The following is a 27017-nucleotide window of genomic DNA, read 5'->3' on the forward strand; positions in this document are numbered from 1 at the left end:
CCTACTTTAAATGTGGGTTGCCACCACAGCATGGCCGATGAGCCGTGTAGGTCTGAGCCCGGGATCTGAACGCGCAAACCCAGACCGCAAAAACTGAACTCATCGCACTTAACCACTTAACCACCTAACCACCAGCCACAGGGCCGGCCTCAATTTATTTTATTTTTTCATCTAATATTTTACATTCATCTCTCCTAAAATTCACTTTTATTTGAATCTCTCCAAGGTGTTCAGGCTGGTTTTTATAGAAGAAGCAACTCTTGCTTCTCATTTATATTTTGTCAGTTTACCTGATACGTAATTAAATGTTATAGTTAAAACAAGTACAACTGATATTAGCAAGTTTGGGAACAAATAAATTTGACTCTTGGTAAATATACAACTCAGCTGGTGGGAATTTAAAAAGTATATGTATATGCAAAAGAGGGACCTACCAGCTGCAAGTTTTTAGTGTGCTGTAGTATCAGCTGGGGTATTTTACAGTGAAACGGTAGATAGTTGGTTAATCTGGTAGCTTGCCTGAGTGGAGATTGGTAGAGAGGGTGTACTGTAGTGAAATACTCACCAGGCCTATGTTGCAAACAGGATTCAATATTGTTCATACACAGTTAAGTTCTGTCCATAGTCATCCTCTGGTCAGATTCATTTATGAATAATCTCTTCTGTCTAGATTACTGCCAAGGCTCTTCCCCCAGTCAAACTAAATAAAATGGCTTCGGACTTTGTAACAGTCACAGATGGGCAGGTTTAGGTCACTTTTCTTTCCTTGTATCCTATAACCCACCCCCACCCCAAATAATTTGAATCTATGCATTTGGAAATTATGTTACTTAGGTACTATTTCAGTATCTGCTGGGAGTGTAGTATACAACCATGAATCTTAGAGTTGTTAGTTGGTGGTACTTGTTGACTGTTTATAAGGCAACTCCAATGAAGTTCTGACTCTGTTAAAGCAATGTTGAAAGTTATAGCTTCCACCTTGGAGTTCTCTAAGAGGTGAGGCTCGTTGTGAAGGGGGTGTTGATTTTTCTACTTCACCGTTCCTTCCAAAAGATTTTCCTGCTTCGTGAGCCCTGAGAATGCTGTGCTGAGGAAGATGGGTGTCTCTTTCTTATAAGTGGCATGGCAGACGGCTGGATTAGATTTCTGTCTCTGTTCATTGCACTCGCCGCTCAGCTCTCTGAGGAGGTAAGGAGGAGAAACTGTTGAGGGAGGCTTTCGGCAGATTTGTAAGAGCCAGCACTTCTCTGGAGCATGTTGCACTTAAATGCTACTCTTCCCTTGAGGGTACCCTTCAGGTTCTGGCTTTTTCAGGCAAAGCAAGAAAGCCTATTTATTTCACTTTCAATCAATTCTGAAGCCTCAAAGACCAAAATTGTCTCTTCAAATCCCCTCAGATGCCAAAGAGGGGTGTGCAAAAGAAATTGTTGCACATCTACCGGTGGCTGCAGAACTCTAAGCCATATTTTGCTTTCATTTTTTATGTGGTGGTCAGGAACTGTTGCTAACACTCAAATAAGTAAAAATAAAATGTTTTAACAAATACCTTGGAGAATACAGTCGATTTTGCATGGAAAAATCTTCTATAGTCACTGTGGCAGGCTTTACTACTATTCAATGACCTGGTCACTTCTCGTTATACAAGGAAGAATTATACTACCTCCCCCCTTAAACTCAGATGTGGTCATGGGACTTGCGTTTGGCCGTTGAAATGTAGTGGATAGATTTAATTTCAATGCTTGAATCTCCATCTCTCTCTTCTCCAGACAGTTGAAAATCTTATCTTCATGAAACCTTTGAAGATACACTACCCAAATTGTATTCTGATAACTTGTTCCTCTTATTAACTTCATCTGAATTTATTATCAATTTATACATATACCTCAATTTACTTAATAGAGGTTTTTCAGAAAGAAAACAGGTATAAACGGATTTTTTAAATGCTTCATATGCCCAAAGGAAGTCTTAGTGAATTCTTTTCTATGTCAAATACATCAGTATGCATATTTTCACATTTCCAAACATTGACTTTGTATAAAGCAAAGCACATCAGATATTCTTCTTTTCTAAGCTATTTTGTAGCTTTGTTTTCTAGGTGTTGGTTATTTCACTCATCAAACAAATGCTTATTGAGCACCGGTCACATTCAAGGTACTGTGCCAAGTCCTGGGTGCACATGTTTATGTGTAGCTGTAGCTGTACCTAAATAGTGTGTAGTTTGCTGCTATGCACTAAATTGTGTCCCCCCCAAATTTTTATGTTGAAGCCCTAACCTCCAATGTGACTGTCTTTGGGGGTAGGGCTTTTAGGAGGTAATTAAGGTTAAACGAGGTTATAAGGGTGGGGTCCTAATTCGATAGGATTGGTGGCCTTATAAAAAGAGGAAGAGCTCTCTCTCTACACGCACACACTGAGGAAAGGTCCAGTGAGCACACAGTGAGAAGGCAGCAATCCAGGAAGTCTGTAAGATTAGAGGAGGGTCCTTGTAAAACCATGCTTGCACCCTGATCTCGAACTTCCAGCTTCCAGAACTGTGAGAAAATAAATTTCTGTTGTTTAAGCCACCCAGTCTATGGTGTTTTGTTATGGCAGCCTGAGCTGACGAATACATTTGCCAAATCCAGGCATTTTATAACCAGAACATCTCTGAATCTTGTAAGAAATAAAATTAAGGGCAACAAAATAACATAGAACTATATTTTATATGGCTGACTATAAAGTTATGAAATTTGTAATCTTAAGAGAAAGGGAAAAAAAGTATAACAAGTCTAAAGAAAAGACAGATAAATTCATGAATGTCAGAATCATGATGACATATTAAGGGAAACTAGAATTCTAACCTTTTAAAGATAAAATAGGGGAAGAACAACAAATCAATCAATGTAATCAGCTCATTTTTTTTATTGAACAAGGTCTCAGGAGTGTCCTTGGACAATATATCTCATAGTATGGTCCAAAACAACCCGTGTCAGAATCCCATGAGTGTGCCTGTTAGCTATTCCAAGACCATGCCACTGTCATATTCAATTTCTCTGAGGTGAAATCTGGGAATCCTCATTTTAAACAAGTTCTCTAAGTTATCCTTAGGCACACTAGAGTCTGAGATCGCCTATTTTAGGCATTGTGGGACTGCATAAGAAATATGTCCCACAATGTCCCCACAGTGAAATGCCTACTGATACATGAAATAAAAGCAAACCAAGATTGAATGTGATCAAGTGTTCAAACGTATGATACAGAGTATAGGTGTAGTATTTTTAGAAGAGATCAACAAAGAATAGAAAGTAGCTACGAGAGATCTGTTCCCAGCACTCTGAGAACTTAGAGGGAGGAATAGAACAGTGGACCAGAGGAGTCTGGAGTCAAGGAGGCCTCAGAGAGGAGGTAACATCTACCATCACTTGAAGAGTAAAGAAGCTCTCTCCTTTCAACACTTTTTAGAAAAAGACAACAAAGGGATAAAACGAAATTTTTATTTCACAAGGGCAGAGAACACAGAGAGGTGGTAGGAGTGATTGAAAAATTTTTGGAAGACAGAAAGCAGATGAGATAGGACTGATGAGACTAGAAGTATGCTGATTCACCCTGGACACCCTCTGGAGACTCAGCTCCTGGAAGCACCAAGATTGCAGGAGGCGGGGGAGAAGTCTATGAGATGGAATACAAAGAGAGGAAATGTAAGTGATGGGACCCTGGCCTGCCTTTCAGGAGCAACACGTTTATTCTCTAGAGGATTTGAACTGGAGGAGGCTTGAAGTCAGTGACATTAAGCAGAGTGGAGTGAAACACCAAGGAAATGACCTAAACAGGAACTAAGTGAGTCAATTTACAGAATAATGAAACTCTCAGCACCATCTCCCCTTGTCACTCTAATCTCAGAAATCTGCCAGCTGGATATATTCCCTCAGCCCCTCTACCTTCACTCTTAACTCTAAATAGCATTGATTTCTCAAATCCAAGAATTGATTCTAAAAATTATTGGAACAATGCCTTCAAAATTTCAAGACTATGTGTCCAGCCTCTTAATCTATTAAGAGATCAATCAGGTAGGATAAATGGTAGAATAGAGATATTTTTCGGATATGCAAGTACTGAAAACATTTAGCTTCTTAGGAAGCAACAGGAGGATGTACTTTAACTAAAATAAGGGAAAAAACCAAGAGCAGGATGACATTGAATCCAGGAAACGAGTTTGAATACAGAATTGCAAAAGGAAGTTTAGCATGCAACTACACAAGCAGGACAGAGTTAGGCCTGGAGCACAGCTGACAGATTGAAACAGAGGGGCTAAGGGAGAGGGGACCTAAGGAAAAAATTTGAACTCAGATCTTCTGAAGTTTTGAATCATAAGTGCATTCAATAACCTATAAAGTGTCTATTAGCAGTGCTCCAACCTTCCATTTGGTTTTTACTTTGCTTGGACATGTGTAAAATAAATGTTTTTATACTTATCTTTTCATATCTGTTTATAGTTTCTATTTTTGGCATAAGAAGTATACCTTTCTTTTAGGAATGATATAATCGAACATTATCAGTGATTAAAGTAATTAGCACACAGTTTTCATATTACCATTTAAGTCATTTCTCACGTAGCCTAAGTAAAAAGTAAAAAAAGTCATTAATATTTATATACAGAAATATAAGTAATTTTATGTTACCTTTTATTTATAGATATTTTAGAAGTTTATTACTTTATTCTCCAGATTGTTCACTAACTTGGTAAATTAGAAGAACTGATTTCCCATTTTTATGGGGAAAAAAACTAATAACCACCATTTACAGTGAAGAATTTGCACTAGGAAATGCCTTAAAATAATTTTGAAATACATTTATTTACATCTCAAATATGACTTCTTTCTAAAATGTTCAAAGTCTCATTTCCACAGCTGCAATTAAATGACTTTTTAGGATAATGTTTCATTTGGCTGTATTATGTTAATAATCAGCTAGATGATGTATATCTTTTCCACATTTATGTACCCATGAATTATTCAGAAGTGTTCTCTTGCAAATGCAGAGTAGAAGAATTCAGTTTCTTTTTCCCCAAAAGGGTCAGACATGCTTTCATTTAGAAGAGAGAGAGAAAAGCAGATTCTTTCCTTTCATATTTTTTTGTGTGTGTGTGCGGAAGATCAGCCCTGAGCTAACATCCATACCAATCCTCCTCTTTTTGCTGAGGAAGACTGGCTCTGGGCTAACATCTGTGCTGATCTTCCTCCACTTTATGTGAGATGCTGCCACAGCATGGCCTGACAAGCGGTGTGTCAGTGCTCGCCCGGGATCCCAACCCGGGCTGCCAGCAGTGGAGCGCACGCACTTAACCGCTACGCCACGGGGCCAGGCCCTTTCTTTTCATTTTTAATTCTTTTAAATTTCTTGAAGTGAACAGTCGGAAATTATCTAAATATCCAATAATGAGAAAATGCCGAAGTAAACTATAATACATCTACTTGACAAAATGATGCACCTATTAAAAACTAATTGTTGGAAAGGCAACAAAGCTCTATGGAAAAATGTTTACATCAAAAAAATAAAGAAAAAAACCATGATATAAAAATATATGCACAATATAGGATTCTGGGAAGATGGTGGCATAGGAGGACTTTGACTCACCTCCTCCCACAGACATAACAAATCTCCAACTACCTGTGGAACAATTTCCTCTGAGAGAGATCTGGTAACTGGATAAAAATTACCCCACAATAAGAGACAACACTGACAATGGTGAAAGAGGCAGAAATACACCTCTGCTGAGGAAAGACACACATCCTAGTCATGATGCCTCATTGCCAGGAGGAATCTTAAAGTTATGAAGCTTTTCCTGGAGAAGCTGGAGGATCTGAGCAGGGGATCTATGCCAAAATAAGCACCCCAGCCTTTCAATTCAGCACAACTGAGACAAGATCCTATAATACCTGGCTTGCTGGCTTTGAAAAACAAGGGGAATAAGATAGGTAGCTGGGTAGACATGAGCAGGGGGTCATAGCTGGAGACCTTGCTGCACAATGGAGCATCTTACTGGCATCCAGACATGAGTGGGGGAATCACAGCTGCAGACCTTGCTACATCAAAGAAGCGTCTTGCTGGCATCCCACAAAATACAAATAAAGGGGAACTGAGACCCACTTGGTGCCACCACTGGAGTCTGAGACCTTCAACCAGGACAATAAAGATAACAAGTGCACAAAAAAACACATACAAAGCCTTCTGCTATACATCTCTAGAGGACATTGACATTTCTTTAATTTACATATGAGTTCCATGTGTGTTAGCCCCCCTTCCTCGGGGCATGACTGCCATGACAGTTCCCTAAATTCCCCTAGAAGGTCAAGAACTCCCTCTCCTGACGTGTGGGTGGAGGAAAGACCATTATTGGTGGATAACCAAATAATGCTAATTCCCTCTAAACAGCCCAAATAAAAATAAAACTAATCCAAGACATAGGACAGATGAGTTCTCTGGCACTGCCTGCTCCTCAGTTGGAGTGTATCTGACCTTTCTTCTAATAAGTCTTTACTTGTTTACTATTGCCATTGTGTCGGTGTCTGAATTCCTCTCTTACGCTGACCAAGAATCTGGATGATCCGACTTTTCAGTCCGGTTACAGGGAATACCTCCAGAAAAACAATTGAACTTTGGAGAAAGAAAAACCTGCTCTTAAAGGGCCCAGACACAGATTCACCTGTTCCAGATACCAACACAAAAACACCAGAAAGAAATGCACATAGTCCATAGGTAAAAGAGACTCACTTACTAAGCTTGAGTGTATCTCAGAGAGGCAGGAGATGGCTGGGCCCACCCCCACCCATAAGGGACTGACACTGGCAGCAGCCGTTATTGTGACCTGGTGCAGTCATGCTGACACGGATGCTGGTGGAGAACATTGAATCCCTTCCTCTAGCCTGTTAGTGCAGGGGTTTGCCCCACCCAATAGAGCACCAAAAATCTAGTGCCACCAGGGCAGACAGCCGGCCTGAGGGACTGGACCTACCAACCAGCAAGCCCTTGGTGAACTTGTGGGCCCATGTAGGTGGGGTGTGTGGGACATCTGCAGCAGAGCAAGTGGGTCTGCCTTGGCAGGGCGTGCATGTGGGGAAGGCCTGCACTGATGGGGTGTGTGGGCCCATGGTTGGGGGGGTGTGTCAGCCACAGCAGATTCGTGCCACTGACCATCTCAAACAGCCACACAGGGGATCTGCCCTGCCTTCCAATGCCTGAACCAATTGTGCACTGCTACGCCTGGGGCTGGCCCCACCCATCTGCACTCCTGAGAGAGCTGACAATAGCTGCGTACCACAGGGGGCAGCAACGGAGGCCTGTAGCACTTGTGAGCCCCAGCCACACTGGGGGCCTGACTCACTTAACAGCAAAACAGTAGTAGTTGTGTGCTATTACCTCGCAGCCAGCCATGCCAGGGCTTGCCCTGCCCAATAAGGCATCCATAGCAGCTGCACATGGTTAAGCCTTACAACCAGCCAACCCGGGAACCCCTGAGCCTGTGGGAGCCCTAGCCTGCCCGTGCGCCCACAGCAAAGGCAACCCCACCTCAACTGAAGGGCACACACAGCCCACACAGGGGACACTCCTGGAGCATTTGGAACAGATGATGAGAGGGAAGCACATTTCTGGGCCCCATAAGGCATCTCTTACATAAGGCCACATTTCCATGATTGGGAGACATCGCTGATCTACCTAATAAATAGATATAAGCATGAAGAAGTAGGCAAAAGGAGGAGACAGAGGGATATGTTCCAAATAAGGGAACAGGACAAATCCTCAGAAAAAGGACTAAACGAAACAGAGATAAACAATCTACCTGATACAGAGTATAAACTAATAGTCATAAGGATGCTCACTGCTCTGGAGAGCAGAATGGATGAACACAGTGAGAACTTCAACAAAGAAGTGGAAAATATAAAAAAGAACCAGTCAGAACTGAAGAATACAATAATGGAAATGAAAAATTCACTAGAGCGAATCAACAGCAGAGTGGATGACAAAGAGGAACAGATCAGTGAGCTGGACAAAAGAGTAGAGGAAATCACCCAAACTGAACAGAAAAAAGAAAAAAGAATGAAAAAGAATAAGGACAGTCTAAGGGACCTCTGGGACAACATTGAGCAAACTAACATCCATGTTATAGGTGTCCCAGAAGAAGAAAGAGACAAAGGGGCAGAGAACGTATTTGAAGAAATAATAGCTGAAAACTTCCCTAACTTGGGGAAGGAACAGACATCCAGCTACAGGAAGCACAGAGAGCACCAAACAAGATGAACCCAAAGAGGCCCACACCAAGACACATTATAATTAAAATGTCAAGAATTAAAGATAAAGAGAGAATCCTACAAGCTGCAAGAGAAAGGCAACAAGTTACATAAAAAGGAAAGCCGTTAAGGCTATCAGCTAACTTCTCAGTGGAAACCTTAGAAGCAACAAAGGAGTGGCATAATATATTCAAAGTGCTGAAAGGAAAAAGCCTAAGCCAAGATTACTCTACCTGGCAAGGTTATCATTCAGAATGGAAGGAGAAATAAACAGTTTTTCATACAAGCAAAAACTACAGGAGTTTATTACCACTAAACTGGCCTTACAAGAAATGTTAAAGGGACTTCATTTAAGTAGAAAAGAAAAGACCACAAATAGGACTAAGAAAATTATCAAAGAAAAAAATCACTGCTAAAGGCTAATATTCAGTAAAGGTAGCAGATCAACCACCTATGAAGCTAATATGAAGGTCAAAAAACAAAAGTATTAAGAATATCTAGCTCCATGATAAGAGGCTAAGGGATATACACACAAATAAAAGAGGTTAAATATGATATCAAAAACATAAAATTTTGAGTGGAGAGTAAAAGTGTAGGGCTTTTAGTAAGAGGTCAAACTTAAGAGACCATAGATCTCTATTGACCATAGATCACTATTTACATAGGTTTTTATATATGAACCTCACGGTAACCACAAACCAGAAATATATAATAAATACACAAAAAATAAAGAGAAAGGAAGCCAAATATGATATTAAAGAAAGCCATCAGATCACAAGGGAAGAGAGCAAGAGAAGAAGAAAGGAACAGAGAAGAACTATTAAAACACTTGGAAAAAAAGTAACAAAATGGCAATAAGTACATACTTATCAATAGCTACTTTAAATGTCAATGGACTAAATGCTCCAATCAAAAGACATAGGGTGGCTGAATGGATAAAAATACAAGACCCATATATATGCTGCATACAAGAGACACACTTCAGACCTAAAGACACTCACAAACTGAAAGTGAAGGGATAGAAAAAGATACTTCATGCAAATGGAAATGAAAAGAAAGCTGGGGTAGCAATACTTATATCAGACATAATAGACTTCAAAACAAAAACTGTAATAAGAGACAAAGAAGGGCACTACATAAGGACAAAGGGAGCAATCCAACAAGAATATAATAACACATAAATATCTATGCACCCAACATAGAAGCACCTAAATATATAAAGCATTAATAGACATAAAAGGAGAAATGACAGTAACACAAGAATAGTAGGGGATTTAACATTCCATTTACATCAATGGATAGATCATCCAAACAGAAGACCAATAAGGAAACTTTGGCCTTAAATGACTCATTAGACTAGAAGGACTTAGTAGATATATACAGAATATTCCATCCAAAAACTGCAGAATATTCATTCTTTTCAAATGCACATGAACATTCTCCTGCATAGATCACATATTAGGCCACAAAACAAATCTCAATAAATTTAAGAAGATTGAAATAATATCAAGCATCTTTTCTGACCACAGTGGTATGAAACTACAAATCAAGTGTAAGAAGAAAACTGAAAATGCCACAAAAATGTGGAGATTAAACAAAATACTACTGAACGACTATTGGGTCAACAAAGAAATCAAAGGAGAAATCAAAAAATACCTGGAGACAAATGAAAATGAAAATATGACATAGCAAAATTTATGGGATACAGCAAAAGTGTTAATAAGAGGGAATTTTATAGCAATATAGGCTTACCTCAAGAAAGAAGAAAGATCTCAAACAATCTGGCAATACACTTAGAGGATCTAGATGAAGAAGAACAAACAGAGCACAAAATCAGTAGAAGGAAGAAAATATTTAAAATTAGAGCAGAAATAAATGAAACAGAGACTAAAAAACAATAGAAAAAATCAATGAAACTGAGAGCTGAATCTTTGAGAAGATAAACAAAATTGAGAAGCCTTTAGCTAGACTCACCAAGAAAAAAAGAGAGAAGGCTCAAATAAATAAAATCAGAAATGAAAGAGGAGAAATTACAATGGACATCACAGAAATACAAAAGATTACAAGCAAATACTATGAAAAGGTATACACCAACAAATTGGATAATCTAGAAGAAACGGATAAATTCTTAGAATAATGCAACTTTCCAAAACTGAATCAAGAAGAAATAGAGAATCTGAATACACCAATCACTAGTAAGGAAATTGAAACAGTAATCAAAAACCTCCCAAAAAACAAAAGTCCAGGACCAGAAGGCTTCCTTGTTGAATTCTACCAAACATTCAAATAACACTTAGTTATACTTCTCAAACTATTCCAAAAAATTGAAGAGGAGGGGATGCTTCCTAACTCATTCTACGAGGCCAATATTACCCTCATACCAAAACCAGACAAGGACAACACAAAAAAAGAAGATTACAGGCCAATATTGCTGATGAACATAGATGCAAAAATCCTCAACAAAATACTAGCAAATTGAATGTAAAAATACATTAAAAAGATCATACACTATGATCAAGTGGGATTTATTCCAGGGATGCAAAGATGGTTCAACACACACAAATCAATCAGTGTGATACACCACATTAACAAAATGAAGAATAAAAATCACATGATCATACCCAAAGACGCAGAGAAAGCATTTGACAAGGTACAGCATTCCTTTATGATAAAAATTCTGAATGAAATGGGTATAGAAGGAAAGAACCTCAACATAGTAAAGCCCATATATGACTAACCCACAGCTAACATCATACTCAAAGGTGAAAAACTAAAAGCTATTCCTTTAAGAACAGGAACAAGACAAGGATGCCCACTTTCACCACTTTTATTTAACATAGTATTGGAAGTCCTAGCCAGAGGATTCAGGCAAGAAAAAGAAATAAAGGGGACCCAAATTGGAAAGGAAGAACTGAAACTGTCACTATTTGTAGACGACATGATTTTATATATAGAAAACCCTGAGGAATCCACCAAAAAACTATTAGAAATAATAAAGAAACACAATAAAGTTGCAGGTTACAAAAGCAACATGTAAAAATCAGTTGGGTTTCTATCACTAACAATGATATAGGAGAAAGAGAAATTAAGAATATAATCCCATTTATAATTGCAACAAAAAGAATAAAATACCTAGGAATAAACTTAACCAAAGAGGTGAAAGACCTGTACACTGAAAACTATAAAACATTGTTGAGAGAAATTGAAGAAGACACAAAGAAATGGAAAGTTATTCTGTACTCACGGATTGGAAGAATTAACATAAATGTCCATTTATGGACATTAATGTTAAAATGTCCATTCTTCCTAAAGCAATCTACAGGTTCAGTGCAATCCCTAGCAAAGTCCCAATGACGTTTTTCATGGAAATAGAACAAAGAATCCTAAAATTTATATGGAACAACAAAAGACCCTGAATAGCCAAAGGAATCCTGAGAAAAAACAACAAAGCTGGAAGTATCACACCTTGATTTCAAAATATACTGCAACTATAGTAGTCAAAACAGCATGGTACTGGCACAAAAACAGACACACAGATCAATGGAACAGAATCGAGAACCCAGAATAAACCCACACATCTATGGACAGCTCATATTTGACAAGGGAGCTAAGAACAGACAATAGAGAAAGGAAAGTCTCTTCAATAAATGGTGTTGGGAAAACTGTACAGCCACATGCAAAATAATGAAAGTAGACCATTATCTTACACCATATACAAAAATTAGCTCAAAATGGATTAAAGACTTGAATATAAAACCTGAAACCATAAAACTTTTAGAAGAAAACATAGGCAGCACGCTCTTTGACATCAGTCTTAGCAGTATCTTTTGGAATACTGTGTCTCACCAGGTAAGGGAAACAAAAGAAAAAGTAAACAAATGGGACCACATGAAACTAAAAAGCTTCTGCAAGCAAAGGAAACCATCAACAAAACAAAAAGACAACCTAACAATTGGGGGAAGATGTTTGCAAATCATATATCTGATAAGGGGTTAATATCCAAAATATATAAATAACTCATACAACTGAACAACAAAAAACAGACAACCTGATCAAAAAATGGGCAGAGGATCTGAACAGACATTTTTCCAAAGAAGATACACAGATGGCCAATAGGAACATGAAAAGATGTTCAACATCTCTAATTATTAGGGAAATGCAAATCAAACTACAATGAGATTATCACCTCACGCCCGTCAGAGGGGCTATAATTAATAAGACAAGAAATAACAAATGTTGGAGAGGATGTGGAGAAAAGGGAACCTTCATATACTGCTGGTGGGATTGTAAACTGGTGCAGCTGCAATGGAAAACAGTATGGAGATTCCTCAAAAAATTAAAAACATATCTACCATATGAACCAGCTATCCCACTTCTGGATACTTATCCAAAGAACACAAAAATATAAGTCAAAAAGATATTTGCACCCCTCTGTTCATAGCAGCATTATTCACAATAGCCAAGACTTGGAAAGAACCCAAGTGCCCATGAATGGATGAATGGATAAAGAAGCATGTGGTATATATACATAAGGGAATACTACTCAGCCATAAAAATAGATGAAATCTTGCTATTTTTGACAACATGGATGGACCTCGAGGGTATTATGCTAAGCGAAATAAGTCAGATAGAGAAAGTCAAATACCATATGATTTCACTCATAAATGGAAGATAAAAACAACAACAATAACAAACAAACATAGATACAGAGATTAGATTGGTGGTTACCAGAAGGGAAAGGGGGAGAGAGGAGGGCGGAAGGGGTGATAGGGCACATGTGTATGGGGATGGATGGTAATTTGTCTTCGGGTGGTGGATCATGATGTAGTCCACACAGAAATCGAAATATAATGAAGTACACCTGAACTTTATATAATGTTATAAACCAATGTTACCTCATTAAAAAAATAATAATAAAAAAAGTATTCACATTATAATTTCAATTTAAAAATTGTCATAGGAAAAAATTCCAGAAGAAAATACAATAAAATAGTAATGACAGTCATGTTACTATGGTAGGACTACAGGTCATTTGTTTCTTCTCTATATTTTCCAAATTTTCTTTAATACAATATTATTTTTATAATGAGATAAAGCAAAACAAATAATCATACCCTTATTCAATGACTAATGTTTGCTAGAAACTGGGCTGTGTGCTGAGGATATAAAGATGAAAAGATATGCTTAGAGATATATAAGGTATATTGAGTTTTCCCTAATGATATTAAAATGTATATAATTAATATAAATTTCATTGAGATCTTATTAAGGAGAAATATCATTAATTAAATACCTAGTAGGTACATTTCATGTGTAACTTTTCCAATCCACTCAAAAATCATATGAAGAAGATGATTCTCTTTTTACAGACAGGAAACTAAGTGTCAGAGAGGCTATGCAACTTATCCAAAGTGACATAGTTAATAAGAGGTTGAGCTTGGTCTGATTAGATGCCCATTCTCAGCCATTTAACAGAATTTATTAAGCACCAACTATGTACTGGTAATTGCTCTAGATTAGGGATACTGAATGAGCAAAACAAAAGTTTTGCCTTCATGGAGCTTACATTCTACTGTGGGGAGACATAAACAGAAATAAATGACAGATGGCGTATTAGAAGCTGAAAAGGGCTTTACAGAAAAATAAGGCAGAGAGGGGCCGGCCTGGTGGCGCAAGTGGTTAAGTGCGCGCGTTCTACTTCGGTGGCCCGGGATTCGCAGGTTCGGATCCTGGGTGCGCACTGACGCACCGCTTGTCAAGCCGTGCTGTGGCAGTGTCCCATATAAAGTAGAGGAAGATGGGCACAGATGTTAGCTAAGGGCCAATCTTCCTTAAGAAAAAAGGGGAGGATTGGCATTGGATGTTAGCTCAGGGCTAGTCCTCCTCACACACACACAAAAAAACAAAATAAACAAAAAAATAAGGCAGAGAAAGGGGCCACGGATGCAGAATAGGGAGGGGGGATTGCAATTTTGAATAGAATGATCAGGGCAGGCCTGGCTGAGAAAGCTATTTTGGAACAGAGGCCTGAAGTAGTTGAGGAAATGATCCTATTCCATGGGAGAATGTTTCGGGCAGAGGGAACAGTAAGCATAAAGTCCTTGAGACGAAAGTGAGCCTGGAGGAATAGCAAGGAGACCAGCGTGGCTAGAGCTCATGGAACCATGGGGAGAGTGGAACAAAATGAGATAAAGGAAGACAGCAGGAAGCCAGAGACTTTGAGCTTTGCAGGGCATTGTCAAGACAGGAAACCACTAGAAGGTTTTATGTGGAGGAGTTGCTTTATCTGACTTAATGGATCATTCTGGCTGCCGTGTGCAGAAAAACCTTTAGGGGACAATGGTGGAGGCAGGAGACCTGTTAGGAGGATACTTCAGTGAGAGATGATGGTCAATTGTGCAGGATAGGAATGGAGGACTGTCAAAAACGGTGAGGGCCTGAGATTTTATCATACTACTTACTTATTTGCAAGCTATGAAGTTAGCTAGTTTCTTGCATGCTGGTGGAAAATATGACACCTATGGATTAGAGACAAAGGATTTTATTTCTCACGACATAGCAGTGAGCATGAGCTTCCCGTTTGTTTCATCTTCCTTGTCCCCCACATCTCATGAGGGGATGCAGAGTGGCCCAAGTGGACACTGCATACAGTGGGTTTGTGTTACAGCTGAGGGACCCCAAACTTAGGAATGCCCAATATTTTATAACGGACTATGAACAAACTTGCCCAATCTTTGCTTTCTTTTGCTGAGTGACATTATCTTTATTATACTGGATGGCAAACAAACTTGCCCTCTGTTCCAGAGGAGATACTATCACTAACTTCCAAGACTGTTTGCTACACAGACCTCCTTGAAAAGATAGTCCAGAACAAAAGCTATCAGTGCCTCCCCTTGCAGGATGGGCAGAAATGTAAAAGACCAGTGGAGAGTTGTCTCCCAACAAGGATGTAGTGTGAAGCGTCTGAATTCTGGAAGTCGTTTTCAGGTAAAGCCCAGATCAGATGTGGGAGGTATGAGAAAGAGAGTCCAGAATGATGCTATGGTTTTTGCCAGGCACTGTACCAGGTGCTGGGTATATGGTGGCAAATGAGACGTTCCAGGCTGTGGCCACCATGAGAGTTACCTTCCAGTGGGGGAAACAGACCCAAAGTAGCTAAACATGCCAAATAAGTGAGATGATTGACCTACTTTATGTGTAGTTTCTGGGGATTTCAGCTCAGTGAAAATATGTGGTTTTATTTAAATGAGGTAAAATTACAACCAGGATAGAATGGAAAGAGGTAGATTAGACCCCATAGACACAGTCAAGTGTGCTTGCTTCTAGAGTTAATTTCATCCTTGTCATCTTTTTTTGAGAAATAGAATTTCCTTGAGTTTGTGCCTTCTTGCAATAGACACACTTAACATTTATTTCATCAGTGACAGAGACATGCTTAATTTGGGAAACAAGCGTTAAAATTTTTCCAAGCGTTAAAAAGATTCCATTTTAAGAACAAAATTATTTTACTTTACTTGCTTATAGACATATATTTAGAAGTTGACTGTGATGAGCTATTGTCACAGATGGAAAACCATCATTGATTTTATTTCTTAGTGATTTGTCGTCTGACTCTACTAACTACAATAAAAGGTCAATGAGGGGCATTTGTTTTGTGTGTGCCTACATTCTCCGCTCCTAGAATAGTGTCTGGTATACAATAGGTGTTTTATAAGTAACTCTTGAATGAATGAATGTATGATATACATATTATTTTGTATTCTGCTTGTAATAAGCAAATGCGTTTCCCTAGTATTCATTTCCTTTGCAGACTCTTTGATGCCTGCTGTCTATCACTTTTTGTACTATAACCATTCTTTAAGTATTGAACATTCAGATATTTCCCAAACATTTGCAATGATACCAAATACTGAAGTAATGTTTTTGTGCATATTAATTTTTAATTTCTTTTGAATTATCTCTTTAGTATAAATTCAAAGGAATGGGTCAAAAGGAATTAACATCCTCATTTCTCTCCCTCATGTTGTCTTTTCCAAAAGGGCAGGGACAATTGTCAGTGGATGAGGGCACCTGTTTCACCTCAAACTCAAATTTATTAGCATTAGTTGTTGTGTTTTTTACCCCCCCCCTTTTGTTTGGTAGGTGGAAATAGAGGATCACGTATGCTTTTACTAGTATTTATTTGATGTTTCTTGATGTTATATATGTTTCCATGGTCATTTTTTTCCCCCTGCTGTGAGCTGTTTATATACTTTGCCTAGCTGCTTGTTGAATTATCCAGTTCGTAAGTTCTAGGCAGAATGATAACATTTAGGTCTTTAGGAAGCTTTCTCCTAGGTAGTGGAGTTGTCCCAGATGGCAGCTTCAGGTGTCATTCTCCTGGCGAGGCTGAGAGGCAGGAAGGTGAGAGGGGGGCTCTTGAAGCTCACACCCAGGCAGTGAGGATTTCCCTGCCTGATGAGGAGAACCTCGTGGAGCCACTACTGATGACATTCCCTCTTTCAACAGATATCTATTGTGTTTGTTGCTATGTAAACAGAAAAATAAATATCTGTTACACTGTGTTATAAGTCTGATAAAAATAGGGTGCAGTAAGAGACAATAACGAGGAAGGGATGAGCATTTGGAAGCCTTCCTCAGATCGGGGGAGTCCTTCCGAGGAAGTGGCATTTACCTAGAACCCAAAGGGAAAGGTATCCCCGGGGTGTCTACGATGTCATATCTCTGGTAGAAGCACAGTGTAGAATGCCATTACTATAGCCTGCAGGAGCAGCCTGTTGAGCTGAGCTGCAATATCCTGTGGGTCAGGAAGTTGCTTTCATCTTGGTATCACTCAAGGTGACTGTGCTATGTCACGGGGGTGAAACAATAATATTCCTCCTTAAATTCCTAACATGCCTGGCCACTTAGTGGGATATGGGAAATACCTGTGATTGTCTGAGGCTCAAATAATAAGATAATCACTGTGTGTCCTTTCCCTTGTTCTTTCCATATGACTGAAATAGTTACAATAATTAGAATTCAGAGGAACCCACTGTCTCCTGATTTAATGAATCATGCTGTAAGAGTAGCTACCACAGCATTATACACAATGCAGTCATAATGCAGTCTGCATAAAAGCAATCTCAAGTCACATAAATGCTTCATAAAGAGTCCCTATCTATACACAATATCTCCTACAGTACACAGGAAAAATGAAAATCAGTATCTTGTAGCTGACTTCATTTGGCTTTCTAACTTTGATTACTATTTCCATCATTTTGGCTTATCCATTTAAGCTTATTCTTAATAAATGGACACTTAGAGGTCCAGTCTCCTTTAGAGGTAAAAAGGGTTTGAAGCCATCTTGCTGTTACTGTTAACTTAAATAATCCTCAAAAGTGCACATTGCAATGAAGCAAGAAAATTGCCATGTGTAAAACAGGAAATTTTATTTTCTGAACACTTAGCAGTTTATTTCACATTCTACATATAACTCTCTATTATATTCTGCAGTGTCAGAGGAAGCATGCATGTACAGTCCATTGCCAGAAAAAAATATAATCTGACTAGTAGCTGACTGCAAGCATTCTCAGAGTCCAGAGTACAAAGTAAAACATTTTTCTTTTTTAACTATTCTCATTGTGCTCTTCCCGCCTATCTGAGTCAGCCGTAGGTCCATTCTTCCCTAGTCGGCCAACAGTTCTCCCTTCTTCTTCTTCTTCTACTCTTCTACCCTCCTCATCTGGTCAACTCTGGGGAAACCACTATTCCTGGGTCTATTCTGGAGGGTGATGAGGAATCAGAGTTGGTGGCACCTCACAGCTTCCATGGGATTTGGCTTAAACTTTCAGATTCTTTGGAATAGAATCTATTGTATAAAACCAGCCTCTCTGACGTTAATAGCAGAATCTTCATAGCACAACTTTGATGTGACTATGTCCCTCCAGCGAGAGGGAGGCTGAGAAGGAATGAAAGTCTACAGGGAACAGAGAACCTGGATCTGTCACAGATGATCTGCCAGGGTTCTCTGAAGTCGATTTATTCCATGGTACACCCCCAGAGCCACTTCACCAGAAACACGTCTTTACTAAAAACGCTTTCTATGATCACAAAGGTAATTACAGTTCCAACCTAGCAAAGGAAGGTAGAGAGGCAAGGACAATCTGTACAATCAATAAAAATGGCTTAGGCACTTGTCTTTTCCCAGTTTCTTTGTAATGGGTGTAAAAGAAATTATTAATTCAACAGTGACACAGTTTTACTCAATAGATAGGAAGAGAACTTATTTATTCTGAGAAGCTGCTATTTGTTAGTCTGAAAGGCTCATTTAAAACTGCAGTTGCACTGATACAGCATTGTTAAATTGACAGCAAAAGTAACCACAACTTAAGTTTTCACACACTCTGCCCTGTTCTCCAGGAGCACTCTCACCGCAGACTTTCAGTGGAGTTCTGAATGCTCATTCTCATGTAAAAGATACACCAGACACTGAACTGCAGTTTTAATTCAAGTTTAATTGATTCAAGTTTTAATTCTTCCACGTTTGATCCATCATTGAAAATGTATGGGTGACACTGTTCAAACCTTAACATCTTCTTGCATTAAAACTAACTTTTTAAAATAAAAGTTGCTTGTCAAAATTGTCTACATATGTATTCATGAATGCCTAATTTTCTAGATTTTTCTTGACAATGGCACTTAAAGTTACCTCATGGCTAAGAATTTGTACCCATTTCTCTTGTAATTATCTTAATTACACTAGGTATAATCAGTGCTTTTCAAAGAGATAGCCAATGAGGCTTCATATCAAGCTTTTACTCCAGGAACTGATGAACTTTTTCCTTTGTAGACTATATAAAAAGATGCTACATATTATGTACCAAGAAAAATAGTTGTTTTTTCCCCCAAAGTGTCAAAGACTCTCTTTCATCACCTGGAGTCCTCTCAAGCTCATTGCTGCTTCAACATTTGAACTTGTCACTTCTCCAAACTCATCTAGTTGCATTTCATCATCTTTTGACAAATCTTAAGGTTTTCTAAAGCTCCTTTGGATTTTCTATAAAAGCCTATACTTTCAGATTTAGAAAGCTTCTTTAAATATAATTTTCTTAGCAGATCTTTATAAAACAAATTAATAAAAGGATGATCACACATTAAATAGACTGTATGTTGACATTTCAATTTTTATTAAGATTTTTGTTTGCTTTCAAATTTCTCTCTGTCAGAACTTCTTTTTTATTCCTGCCCCTAAGTCTGTGAGGGGATGCTAATTTTCCCTAATATCTCACCAGAAACAAAGAGCAGAAGACCCTGTGGAGCCAGCATTTCAATATTGGATATTGGATCCTACTCAATACTGGATCCTATAGGATCCTGAGAAATACAGTGAGATTCAGAACTGTTCGACTTACTGACCTGGCAGCTCCTCTACCACCTTCATTTATTTTCTCTTCTTTGCCCACCTCTGGAGAATTTCTCTGCTTCTGAGTTTACCTTTCATGTAACTTTTAGGTTTTCTGAGTACAATCCTGTGAATTACTGGTGCTGTTCTTGAAAGTGAAGGAAAGACTGGCTTTAAATGTGTCTGTTCAAGTGTCCCCAAGCTGGGCCTCCTTCATCCTGACGCCCCCAGGTCTGCTAGGCCCAGTAAATATTGCTAGAACAGAGTCCAATATATTCTCTACAGCCTACAGACAACATTTTACTTTCAAAGGGCCATTGCTGGGTGCCTGTCTTTCTGTGGAGGGGCCAGAGATTTTCATGATGGGCCTATCCTGGTGCACAGCTGGAGCAATCCTCTTCAGAAGGAGCGGCCCTCATTGACTTAACACTCTCTTCTGTATCATTTGTTTAAATAGATTAGAAGAATACTTCTCTCTGTACCAGCTCATCTCTCAATTTAGACAGAAGAATATCAGTTTCAAAGTCTTTGGCCTCTTTCAAAGCTGTACATCTGCTGTTTGCAATGCTGTTTTGAAGATGTGACAGTGTCAGCTGGAAAAACCAAGGGCCTAGCTACGTTTCATCCCCAAATTGCCACTAAAGTAAAGTATCTTAGGACTCCTCAGAGAGAATAAATGGGTCCCTAGGTTCAAAGAAGTGTTTCTGGAGAGAACAAAACATATTTTATGAAGTGACAACATTTTACTCTTTACTCACAGAATTGAATAAACCTTCCTTCTTTGGGAAGTCTCTCTCCTTGAGCAGGGGTAAAGCCTAGAGGACCACTCCAACCCCCTGGGGGAAACTTACAAACAGCTTGGAGAAGTCATCAAAGATCAATAAATACTGCCTTGTTCACAGAGATTTTCATGCCCCCTCCTAAACATCTCCAACTCCTTCTTTGATTTGTCACATAAGCATCTGCTCTGGCAAACAACGTAATTTCTCTCCACGGAACCAGACTTTCATGAAAATGAAAAACAAAGGATTACAAAAGAGAAGCAGAGCGCAACACATTTCTTTAAAGCTCATTTCTTGATTCTTTTTAGGACTTCTCTGACTTGGAGCCCTTAAGCATAAGTTCTTATTTTGTATATCCAGTCACCATTCCTTTATAGAGTTTCTATACTTTCAGAGCTTTTTCTAAGGGAATTAAAAAGAAACAGAAAACATGACCACTAATTTCCCCTTACTAACTATAGGTGGAAAATACACCTGAAATGGCTTGAAACTGAGCATATCAATATAATATAATGGCTCCCCTATGCGATTCAGGTAGATCAAACTCTCCTGTGGCCTAGATGCTCCCAAATTTAAAGAGCTTCATGTTATGCATTGAAATCCTTAATAACCTCTCCCTCTCCCACCCACTCTGAATCACTCTACCAGAGTTTCAGATGCCCCAGAGCTCCTGGACCCTCAGGCTAGGTTCAGATCCCATGGTATATCCTTTACTTTGACATTATGGGAATGATTTCGGTGGACAGTGAAGCTGCCTCACTTTGTTGGTTTGCATTGACAGTCCAAGGGCGAGTTGAAGTATGCTAGATAATCAGTTAGAACTCTACTAATAAGACGTGTGATTCTATAAGTTTGGATGCTACTACACACTTTGGTGACTTATTTTTTTTTGGTATTATTAGTATTGCTTTCAAGAGTTTATATTACTAATATTATTTTTAAAAATTCCCTTTGTTTCTCAAATTACAAATATAATACTGTTGACCTTAAGCAAACAGATAGCCAATTATTTCTCCAGCAAAAAATGGGTTTATTTGGGCTCAGCAAAGAATTGCAATTCAGGGTCTGCAATCATGGCAAGCCACGCGCAAGTTCCCCAGCAGCAAAGGGAGGAGAAACTCTTTATAGAGGGGAAGAGGATGCTGGGAGGGCTACTGTAAACAAAGAGTTCATTGGAGGAATTGAGAGTCAATGTGTAGTGGCTTTTCATTGGCTGAGTTGTGATAGTCTCTCATTGGCTGAGCTTCTTGCTGGTCAGAAAGAGGAAGCTTTCTTCCTGTTGGGGTCTGCTATCCGTGAAGAGCATGACAGCTCCCATTTTTGGCCTCCCAACTCCATTTTAATGAGGTTTCTGTTTATTGATTTACACACGATATGGACTTGTGGTTAAGAAAGCAAATGATATACAGTTATGTGTGTGTGTGCATTACATGAAAGTTGAACAACTCCCTATCTCACTCCCATGAGAGCCTGAAATGACCCATTCCACAACTTTCTCCTTCTTCATACAAATATATTCAAGCCTATAGGCACGGATTCATCGTGTGTGGTTATTGAAATAGAATCATGCTATATGCAATTTGCTTTTTTCAATTAATATCATGGACATCCTTGCAAGTCACTATTTATGGTACTAATATTATCTTTTAAACTTCTTTATGCATTTATAAACACACATTTAAATTTTCTATAAGTGAGATCATAACACTTCCTGCAGGATATTACCTTTTCATTTTATTTTAACTTCTATTATTATTAATATTATTAATTTTCGTTTTTATAATGCTTTATAGATTGCAAACTCCTCTCACATATACCACCTTATTTATTTTTAAATGCTCTGTGAGGTGGTTACTATTAACTTATTTTAGTCAATCAGGAAACAGAGAAATTGATGCCTTCTCTCCATCATAAAGCTAATAAAAGTAGAGTCAAGATTCAGACTTGGCTTGTCTTACTCACGCCCTAGAGAGCAGTTAATCTTTTGATAATGTTTGAAAATGTTTGCGGGAAGATAGGCAAATCCATACTGAATGACATTTGGAATCCCTTGCACCATACCAAAAAATTGACAATACTGTTTTTTTTTTTGACCTATGAGCCTCTAGCAACATATCCATCACCTTATCTCCCACATTGGTTTGTTTTGCTACATCTATTGTATAGACTAGTAAATTATATGAGAATTTTTCTGTCTTAATTCTTAAAACAGTTTCTTAACTATTAAACTGAAGTATTGTTCCACTTAAAATGTATTTCCACATCCTATTATTTGCTCCTAAACTCACTTTATCTACATTTTCTCTGGAAGGAGCTCAATTTGCTTTACATTAGTCCCAAAGCCTGGATGATTCATCTGAATCCAAGTACATTATTTCTCATTGTATCTTGCTTTTCACAATTTAACTTAGCCTGTAAACTTGCTTTCCATGCATCCTCCAAATTAATAGCACAAAAATAAACTTTTAAATATGAAAACAAATCTTTCCCTGAGCCTCAGGAGAACATAAATATTCGTCTTTGAAATGACTTGGTTATTCTGCTATATCTCAAGAGGCACTTACCTTTTCCTATTTTATTTGTTAAAGGTAATATAAAAAAGGATGAGTTATAATGGCAAGTTTTAAGCATCTGACCTTGGAGATCCAGCCATCAATGAAAGCAGGAACTTTTAGGCAAAGATTGACAATTAATAAAAAAGCGCATACTTACAGAGTCTAGAGTAACATCGAAGCAGAATGGGCTGTGGAGATTGAGAGATTCAGATTTGAACCCTTGCTTTGGTACTGGCTAACTCTTTGACCTTGAAGAGGTTGATTAATTTCTCTAAGCCTATGTTTCTTCAGTTGTAAAATAGAGATAATGCTCATGGATTTGTTGGGAGCATTAAATGATACGATATGCCAATTGCCATTACAGTGTTTGACATTTAGGAAATCTTCAGTATGGGGTAAGTTTAACCATATGTAATTATCGATTTTCAACTGCTTTTTACCTACAAAACAGTTATTTTATACCTACTATACTTAACACTTAATATACCTATACATTTAATATAACTAAATAGCTAAAATTAAATTTAACCATTTTAGTCAGGTTCTTCTATAAGTATTTCTGTTAGTTATTTCTTCTTTGTCACTTTTCCAGACAATATAATGTACTCATTTTTCCTATTTGGAGGATACATTTTGGTCCAAGAGTCTTCTTAAACATACCTTAATTTTTTCTGTTAAATTAGTAATAATAGTTACATTATTAAACTATACCATCATAGTACTCTGAAGGAGTTAAAATATCCCCTTTCTCATAGCCTTATTTAAATATGGATTCAAACTTTGATAATATGACCTATGGTTCAACTGCATAGTTTATTATGAACTTAAATTCAGAGTTTGTGGCATTTGGTTAGCAAAATAAGGTCATGTAGTTTCAAAAAATTTGAGTCTTTCACTTTCTTAGACACTTTGAATCTAGACCTAAGGACCCAGTGTTTTCTAAAGATTCCTTTTAGTTTTAAATTGGATTTGAGTGGTTATTTTCTTTTTTTCACATTGAGGGTAGTGGTAGAATCCTTCAGGAATGAACAAGTTTTTTTTTTTTGGTGAGGAAGATCAGCCCTGAGCTAACATCTGCCAATCCTCCTCTTTTTGCTGAGGAAGACTGGCCCTGGGCTAACATCCGTGCCCATCTTCCTCCACTTTATATGGGATGCCGCCACAGCATGGCCTGACAAGCGGTGTGTCAGTGCGCGCCCAAGATCCGAACTGGCGAACCCCGGGCTGCCGCAGCTGAGCGCACGCACTTAACCACTTGTGCCACTGGGCCGGCCCTGGGAATGAACAACTTTGGATTACCTATCATATCCATAGTATTTCTGAGTATAGAAGACTACAATCCTGTTGTCAAGGAATTTATAATCATTTATTTGTCTATAATGGACCAGGTGCTATTTTAAGCACAGACAATAGAGGTAAACAAGACAGATGTCCTGGCCTTGATGAACTAAGATATTAGTTGGGAAGAACAGGAATCAACATATAAATAAATACACAAATGAGAATTTCAGACACTGTAAGTGCCATATGAAGATAACATAGGGAAAGTTGGCATGAAGGGAAGGCCTGTCTTTGATTTGAAACCTGAATGATATGGAAGCTGGCATGTGTTGATCCAGAAGGAGTATTCCAAGCTGAAGGAAAGAACTGTATAATGCTTTCAAGTGGGAACAAGATAGTGGGTATGGGGATAAGATGAATGTACAACCGGCTCTCACCAAAGACAAAAATATGAGTGAGAGCTCTACATTTGGAAGCCATTTGCATCCAAGGGAAAAGTGAGGAACAGAGAAAATACATTTGGATAGTGTCTCCTTCAAGGTACCACATGCTCAAGGTTAATGAATTCGTGCTCAACGTTCCAGCTGAAACGTCAGTTGGGATTCCATTTTTCTATCCTTAGGGAGATTTTACAAGTACCCTGGAAGAAAGAGGTTGCTTCTTCCTTAAGGGGAAGACTAATATGCTTACAGATGTGAAAACAGTTTCTATGCCATCTATACTTTTCATTTTAATTAATTTCAACTGGAAATAAAGACCTGAATTTCGAGACTGACTCTTTAGAGCTTAGGCCTGTCACTTTAGTCAAGTTGCATTTTGTTCTGCTACCAGGCAAGAAACTGTATGCCTAGAATTAAAGGTCCAATAGAAAAATTCCTGAGACTGTCAAATTTCTCTATTTCCTTTTCTAAATTGGCATATTATGAGACTGTCAAATTTTGGTACCCACATTTCTGAAAATGAAGTCAGAAATACTGAAAACATAACTTTAGACTATTTTTTTTTTCATTCTTGCTCCTCCCATAATAAAAGACATGCGTTTTAACTAGGTTAATGCTTTTCCTGGATCTCCAATTATAGTACATCTTTATTTTAGGCATGAATAGCTTACACTTTGATTTTTTGAATTATCTGAGCTGAAAAAAATAAGCAGAGTTATGCCGCTCAACCAGATTCTCAAATCTTTTTAAGGAAACTTTTCCCCCAACAGAGGAAAAAAAGCAGAAGGATTTGGGGTCTGCATGAACATTGTCATTAGCAAACCTTGTAATGTGTCAAAGTTTGAATATAAGGACTTTATCACAAGTAGTAGTAACTACAGCTGAGTTAAACTACGGATAACAGCCATTCCTGGAAACAACTTCGTGCCCAATCTCCCTTCCTCTAGATTCTGTGAGCAGAGAGAAAGTTTTAACACCAAGACTGAATACAAATTAAAAGCACCCTCACCTATATTTCATCCTCTACCCACCCAGGAGAAACAAATCATCTGTGAAAAAAATTAATAACCTTCCTACTGTAATGCATCAAAGCATTATTATCTCATTTTCTCCTCTGGATTTTTTATTCTCAACGTTAGAATTTCTTGGCAAGATAGTAGAATAATTGGCACTAGCAGAGATTGAAATTAATATAGATGCCGTAGTCAATGATTGTTTATTTTGGCTGATTTATAGTCTAGATCATTTGGCATTCCTGAAGAAATCCAGTTTGCCAAATCTATTTTCCTTCGAATTCATAAAAAAACAAAGGAAGAATCTGCAACAGTAACAAATTATGTGGTTACCTCAAATCAATGTATCTATGATTTGCTTGTGGCTGTGGTTGTGACACAAGAACACAGAGCAGGCTTTTACTAGGAAGTTGGAAGTCTGATGCGAACAGGCAGGACATTCTGTTTTGTGGTGTTAACCAGCAGTTATAGAAGGTCACAGAAAATGAAGGCATGGGTATGGAACTGAATCTGTAAGAGCTATTTATTATCAGAAACATGAGAAATGACTGAGTATCATGCAAAATATTTAGCCCTAATGGATAGAGTTTGGAAGAGAAATTTTTTAATTTATTGTGAAGCTGATTTAATTTTTATTTTGAAATCAATCAAAACAATATAAAGAGATATAGTAGAAAGTCTCACTTCTACCTTCTCCCGTCCATCCTAGTTTCTCCTCCTCTCCCCAGGCCCAGAAACTATACTTATTTCCTACACATTTGTCCTGCCAGGTTTTCTTTATGCAAATACAAGCGAATGCAACTATGTATTCATATTTCCCCTTTCTTACTACTGTGAAGTATTTTATAAATGGTAAAATTATAACATATATGCTTATGAGATGTGTATACGTGGCATGTCATCAATGTATCTTCAATGCTCACAGCAATCGTGAAGTAAGTAGTATTTTTTCCATTTTACATGAAGAAACTGAGGCTCTGGGGAGTTCAAACATGTCCCAAGTTCACACATTGTTGGAACTAGGATTCAAAATCTCCCTTTTTGCACTAATGATAACTTGTTGGTATAACTTTGGCAGTTTTGCACTTCTGTATTGAAATTTCAGGACAGAATTCTGTAGCTCTTAAACAACTAATTCTATCATCATTATATTCAAAGATCTTCATAGAAAGTTTAATATTTTAATTTTCAAAATAAAAAATAACTCTTTTTCTGACTAATATTATTTTTATAAATAAGAGAGTGAAACTCATGTTAAACCCACCTGTCCAGATAAAATCACTGTTAACATTTTGCTAT

General features: G+C 38.0%; 1 long non-coding RNA gene across 1 annotated transcript in view; it reads left to right on the forward strand.

The window, feature by feature from the left end:
* Window positions 1-1023: 1023 nt before the first annotated feature.
* LOC147917061 (uncharacterized) overlaps window positions 1024-27017 on the forward strand; it is a 75066-nt gene continuing 49072 nt past the window's right edge. The window contains exon 1 of the long non-coding RNA XR_015552362.1: window positions 1024-1188. This is a non-coding gene — a long non-coding RNA (uncharacterized LOC147917061). The remainder of the gene's footprint in view (window positions 1189-27017) is intronic.

This window comes from Ceratotherium simum, chromosome 5, assembly GCF_057802395.1.
Source record: "Ceratotherium simum simum isolate JZ-2026a chromosome 5, ASM5780239v1, whole genome shotgun sequence".
In the NCBI taxonomy this organism is placed as follows: Eukaryota; Metazoa; Chordata; class Mammalia; order Perissodactyla; family Rhinocerotidae; genus Ceratotherium; species Ceratotherium simum.